The following is a 7,552-nucleotide window of genomic DNA, read 5'->3' on the forward strand; positions in this document are numbered from 1 at the left end:
ATAATATTTGATAATACTCTCTATTAAATTTTCAATAAATGAGTACTATGTTATAATATTATATAAGTGAGAAGTGATTTTATAATCTTATTTAATATCATTCTCAATAATAAGATCAGAATGAAAATATAACTAAGAATTTAAACATATTTTTTATTCAGAACTAGATTTTTATTTAAAAAGTGAATCTGAGATCTTTAATATTTAAAATAATGTGATTTGAAATTAATATAATAAACACAAATTATAATCAGAAGTAATACTTTTAGATAATATAATAACTGTAAAGTTTGATTCTGATTTCAGACACAGTTACATAGTCAGTCTAGCAGTCAGTCTATATACGACTCAAATCAGTTAATAAAGAGTGTAAAAAAGAATTAAGTATTAATAATAGCTCTTTAGTCACTGAAAGAGTAATTCTTACTTAAAAGAATGTGAAATTATAATAGAAAATAACTCTGTTTTTAATTCTTTGTAAGAATATTGTGTAAAACTCAGAGAAAAATATCTTACTTTTTCAAGAGAAGTAAAAAACTAGTTCTAAGATCTTATTTTTGCATTAACTGCTGCAGAAGAATGAGATAGAAACTGCTAAAATATATACTACTATAAACTGATTACTGAAATTATAAATTTCACATTTGATTATATTTGATCTGATCTCATACATTTCTTGACATGAATCTCACTGAGACTAGTCATTAAAAAAACATGTAAAGTGACTATATATAAGATCTTAAAATGAAATCATGACTTGAAAAAAATGAGAAAGTGATCTTATTTAATCTCATTTAGTCTCATTCTTAATATAAAGTTACTATTTTTAGATATTTTAAGGTTTTTTTTAGATTATTTTTAATTTTTTAAAAAGTAACACTTTTTGATAATACTTAAATGAGATTTAAAGTCATTTAAAGTAATAAAAATAATTTAAATTGAGAAGTGAAAATCATGATCTCATTTGAAAAATATGATAAGAGTAGACAGTAAGTTTCACTGAGACAGTATGAGACTACTATCTAATGTTAAAACTGTGTAATGAGATCAGTTGAATTGATAATAAGTGTCACGCTTCTGGCCGCGCCAAGGCCTCGTTGCGGTTCCACACGGCTCATCACTTTCATGTGGATGATTTCATCCTGTCTGAACCGGTTTTCAACTGCTCTATGACATTATTCAGATATATCATAGAAAGATCTGATTGATAAATATAAGAATCTCACTTCTATATAAGGTCAGCAGATTACTCTTCCTTGACAATGAGATACTACTGAGGTATCACTTCAGCTATTCTCACTTGTGAAATGAGAGAAGAGTATCTGCTCATTGTCTATATAAAATAGCTAGATGCTGACTTCTTATCAAAGAAGTCAGCAATTTATTTTACTTCTACAGAAATATACATAAGAGTTACTACATGTCTCATACAATCTTCTTAGTATACTAAGTATCATATCTGTGATATTCTTGCAATAACTCTGTAGCCTACAAGCTCACTATTCAAGTAAGATAGTCAAGCTCACTCATATAACTTCTTAAACAACTACTTCTATATATCATCACTAACTAGTCACTGCTTCAGTTCTGTCATATTACAATTCAAATCACTTAATCTGATTACATGTTTGAATCAGTCAAGCTCTAACAGACTAATATGACCTTATGCACTCACACTGAGACTGACTCAATCTCACTCTCTGAGAGAAACACTACATCATTTCCTAGAGTATGTACACCTCTATCTCAGCAGAAATCTGAGATTTCTGAATCTGCTGTATATTTTGACATGAGCTCTTCAATCACTCTACCATCGCCGCGGCCTCTACACACCTACATCTATTATAAAGATAGAGAGATTAAGGTCAGAGATTCTCTGAGATATAAGAAAAACATCTTGTCTGAATTTCACAGCTTTATCTGTACTCTTGAACAGAAATTTCACCTTAATCTGAGCCAGTATAATACTCACAAGGTATGAGTAATATACACTGTCAACCTCCTTGAAGGCATCTCTACAACTACTTGAGTCATTAAGAAGAGAGAGCTTGAGTGTATTAATACTGTTATGACTTGAAAAGAATTCAAAGACTTTCTACTGAATTAAATTGAAGATCACTGTAACTGCAGCTTCACAGCAGTACAGTAGTTCAACTCATTATATTAATAAAATAATGAAAATTCTTCTGATTTCAATACAAGATTTAAAGAATATTGAGAGAAACTGACTGATGATTTGAATCAATTAAAAACACAGCTTTATCTCACAAAGCTGACTCACAAGGTGCAGATAATAATATCACAATATCAGAGTTTATTAATTAATCACACTGAGCTTGTCAATCTGACTTTCTGAATCTATTTGAATAATCAATTCTCTGAGAAAAAGATTAACAAGATCTCTTCTAAGTAATCAACAATGAAATCTAAACAGTGTCATGACAGCTTCAGTGTAGAGAAAGTAAAGAAAAATTTCAAGTATTCTGATTCTTCACTCACTGCAAAGAAATATTAAAAAAGATTTGATAAGAATCTCTATTTCAACTACAGAGCTGATAATCACTATATCAGTAATTATAAGAAGCTGAAGAAGAGAAGAAACTGAGAAGACATCTTCTCAAAGTTAACTTCTCTTCTGATAAATGTATTCATAGAAGATAAAGAAGAGAAAGAGAAGAATTAACAATTCTCACATCTCTGAGTTCATGTTACAATCACAATACATACTCTGAATGAGAAGATATCAGTGAGATATCTACTCAACTCTGAGATAGATATTAACTTCATATTCTATTCCTTTTCTTTGATAAAGAATTGAAAGAAGATAGATTTATCAGATCATGTGAAATTTACTGATGAAATGAAATATCACTGTTTTAACATAATTCAAGTGAAGTATATAGTCACAGACTCTGAAGAAATCTTTAAAAAGAGCAGTCTGCTTCTTCACACAGTTAATATCATAGATAAGAATGTCATTCTAGATCTCTTATAATTGAGAGAAAACAATTCTCTTATTAACTGAGTTACTCAGATGTGATGATACTGTCTCACTAATAAAGAGACAGTGATAGAGAAATCTGAAGAGTTTCATTGAAAGAATCTTGAGAAAAGAATTGAGTTAATATACTGTATAGCAGATGATTGAGACTTGAGAATAGATAAAGAAGTCATCACTCTCACTGTAAGATTAGCAGCAGTATTCATCATTGAAGATGAATGTATATAATATCTCTTTACAGATTTTAAGAATATCTTTTCAGAAAGAGAAGCAGTGAAGTTTTCTGATATCAAGATATAATACAAGATTCATCTTGAAGACAGTGCAACAGCACTGTACAGATCTCTTTACAACTTATCTGTAAAGAAGTTGAATGTTCTGTGTAAATATCTTGAAGAAGCACAATCAAAGAACTAAATACATTCATCAAAGAGTTCAGCAGAGATATCTATACTCTTTATACTTAAGAAGAATAATAGACTATGTCTATACATAGACTACAGAGGCCTTAATAAGATAATGATTAAGAATTACTATTTACTACTATTAATTAATGAGATGATCAATCAATTATCTGAAGTAAAGATGTTCTTGAAGATTGATATATAAGATATCTATCATAGAATCAGAGTTAACAAAGATAATGTTTGAAAAATGACTTTTTATATCAAGTATAGCAATTTTGAATATCTTGTTTTATCTTTTAATCTTTGTAACACTTCAGTCATCTTTCAGATCTATATAAATAAGGCACTGTGAGGCCTTGTTGACATCTTCTGCATAGTATATCTGAATGACATTTTAATCTTCTCAAAATCAGAGAAAGAACATAATATTCATGTTTAAGAAGTATTGAGTCACTTGAGACAGTATCAACTCTATACAAACACTGAAAAATGCTTGTTCTATATACAGAAGATTGATTTCTTAGATTATATTATTGAGATAAATGACATTTCAATGAATAGAAGCTGAGTCTTCATCATTGAGAACTGATCAGTGTCATAAATATACTGCAAGATGCAGGTGTTTCTAGAATTTGTGAATTTCTACAGATGATTCATCTATACATATTCATGAATTACTGCCTCTCTTACAGATCTGTTGAAGAAAAGTGTGAAAGACAGAAAAACAGAACTGTTTATTCTCACTCAAGATACTGTGCAGGTGTTTGCAGAATTGAAACAAGCTTTCACAGATATTATAATACTGAATCACTTTAATCTCAACTTACTCAGTCAGTGTAAGACTGATATATCTGAGAATGAAGTCTGTGAAATCTTTTCACAGTTGACACTGAAGATCTTTCAATATTAAAAGAATCAGAGAATAATTATCTCTGAGAAAACAGGCAATGAATTATCTGTGAGAGAAGACTTTTTTACAGAGTCTATAAGACACTGTAAATAAAGATCAGTGATCTTCTTCTTCAAGAAGTTATCACTTATACAGAGAAGGTATAATACTCATAATCAGAAGATATTAGCAATTGTTAAATTCTTTAAGATCTGATAATATTATCTTCAGAGTAGTAGATACTCAGTGTAAGTTCTCACTAATTATACAAATCTGCATTACTTCTTGACAATAAAGAGCTTGATAGAATATTAAGTCAGATGAGCAGAGCTGCTTTTAAAGTATGATTTTTATATCTGATACTGTTCAGATTAGCTTAATCTCATCATCACACTGTCTAGACAGTCTGATTATAATATTATTAATGTGAAGAAGAATTCTATAAAAGAATCTCTGTCATCACTGCAGAAGAAGCTGGCTGCAGAGAGTTGAGATTCTCTAAAGCTTGAAAACAGCACTGAAGAGACAGCTGTGTGACTCAGTATAGAAGATAAAAGAGAACTCAGATCTCTGCAGAGAACTGACACTGAAGATTATAAGCTTCTTATATTATATCTTACAATCATTGAATTAATAAAGAATGAAATGATCTACAATCTTTCAACTCAATTACTTTTGAAATTCATTGATAAGTTATAGAAGAAGAATGTCTCTACTGCAGCTTGAATTCAGAAGTTAAAGAAGAAAGAGTTCAGTTTAAACTTGAAAGAGATAGACTCTGAGTGAGACAGTGCTGCTAAGAAATTAAATCACTGATAACTAGAAGAATATGAACTTCTACTGCTGAATGATTCAGTCTTCATCTCTTATAGCAGAGCAGTGTGTCAGAAGTTATTAAGAATTCATTATAATAATTCTCATACAGAGCACTTCAGGTTAGAGAAGACTGAGAAGCTTCTAAAATATAAATATACTTAAGATAAGCTTCAGACAGATATCAAAGAGTATATTAAGACTTATAATATCTATCAAAGAATAAAGATTCTGTGATATAAGTAATATAATGAGTTAATGTCACTGTCTATTTCAAAGAACTCATGATAGAATCTATTGATGAATTTCATAGTTGATCTACTGAAGTTGATAAGAGTCAAAGAATATGACTCAATTTTAATCATTATTGATCACTTTATGAAGATAATCAGATATATTCCTACTTATAAAAAGATTAAAGTCTCTGAATTGACTGATCTGTTTTTAGATATCATCATTCATAATCACAGTGCTCTGAAATTGTTGATAACAGATTGAGAATCTCTCTTTATTAGCAAGTACTGATCAGCTTTTTACTATTATCTTATAATAAAATGTCTTCTCAGTACTGCATTTCATCTGCAGACTGATGACTAGACTGAATATCAGAATCAGACATTAGAACAGCATCTTTAAGTGTTCTGTTTATATTATCAGAATAATTAACTTAAACATCTTCTGACTGCTGAATTCATATATAATAATACAAAGAATATAATTTTAAAGATATCTTCTTTCTATACTTGTTATGAATATAATTCTTTATTACTCAGTGACATCATGAATGATGTTTCAAAGAGAAGAATAGATAGTCAGAATGTCAGATAAATACAGAGAATGAAGTATCTCTCAGTATCAGAAGTAAAAGTGAGATTAAAACTTTTAAATAAAATTCATGAGAAGATGATGAAAAGCATTCACTGCACTCAGAAGCAGTAGATAAAATACTATAATTGAAAACATCTTCTGATAAAGTTCTTGATAGAGGATTAAATGCTACTTTTAGCAAAGAATATTAAGATAATGAGACTGTGTAAGAAGCTCAGTGAGTGATGACTAGAATCTTTCTCAGTAATAAGAGTGATGAATAAGCAGACATATAAGTTAAAATTACTCACAGAATTGAAATTAATTTATTCTGTTTTTCACATTTTCTATTTAAAGCTCTATAAGTAATACTCTGAGACAGAGTCATCTCAGCTGAATGATATTAAGATTGAGAGTGATATCAAATATCTTATAAAGAAAATATTGAATAAGTGAATATATTACAGCAAGCTTCAATATCTTATAAAATAAGAAGAATATTCATTATCAGAGAATTTGTGAAAATCACTTAAGTATTTGAAAAATGCTAAGAAAGAGATTACAAGTTATAAGATAGCTAGTAGAGACTGTCTCATTATACATCAGAGATATTAAGTAAGAAATACTGCTTAAGACTTCTTATTTTTCTCAAAGAGTTTTTTAGAGATAATCTCACAGTAATGAGCTGATGTCTTATAAGCTCTGTAGCACTCTTCTTCTATTTTCTCTCAAAGAGTTTTTTAGAAGTTTAATGAGACTATACAAGTGTAAAAATTCTAAAGCAGTTAGAGAAAAGAAATATTTAAAACTAATAAAAAAGATTAATATTAATTAATCTGCAGGTCACTACTAATCTAATGAGATTACAGCTCACTGAAAAAGTAAAAAGAAGAAATCTCAGAGTCTACTCATTAATAATCACACTCTTATCAAACTCATTCTTTATCATTGAAGTCTTCAGCACTGATATCTTTGTCTGCTGAGAAGTTAGCACTGCAGTACTGCAGAGAAGCATGCTGCAGAAGAGTATAAGAGATACTAAAAGTATTAACTTATTAACTTACAAAATATCTCAGTCATCTACTTTAACTGAAGTGAGATTCTCTTCAATCAGTGATTGATCTCTGTGATACTTTTAATAACAGCACTGACTGATCTCTTCTTAAGATCAGTTATTCTGAGATATTTTTTCATCTCAGAGACTCACACTTTCATCTTCTTTTACAGATGAGTAAGAGAGATCTTCTCAGTCTTAACAGAATTTATCAATACTTGAAGCTCTGAGACTCTCACTCTGTACTACTTAAGCATCTAAGCTTCTTGTCAGAGCTGATATGACATCTTCTTGTAGAGTAGATAATACTTACAGAGAGATAGAAGTTGTTATTACAGATATAATAAAAATAATAAGAGTGAGAGAAGAGATAGATGCACAGAATTCTCTTCTTCTTCAGCTGCTTAGCACAGTATAGACAAGTAGCAGTGTTAGTCAGAGACTGTATCAGAGTCTTCTTACAGAGAGAAGATAAAGAAACTGCAGAACTCTGTAAACTCAACTCAGTAGTATTCTGAGCAGAGCTCAGATATACTGTGAGAGAGAAACTATAAATTAAGCTTCTCAGAGTCACTGTTCTC

The sequence above is a fragment of the Blastomyces dermatitidis genome (assembly GCF_000003525.1).
Source record: "Blastomyces dermatitidis ER-3 genomic scaffold supercont1.6, whole genome shotgun sequence".
In the NCBI taxonomy this organism is placed as follows: Eukaryota; Fungi; Ascomycota; class Eurotiomycetes; order Onygenales; family Ajellomycetaceae; genus Blastomyces; species Blastomyces dermatitidis.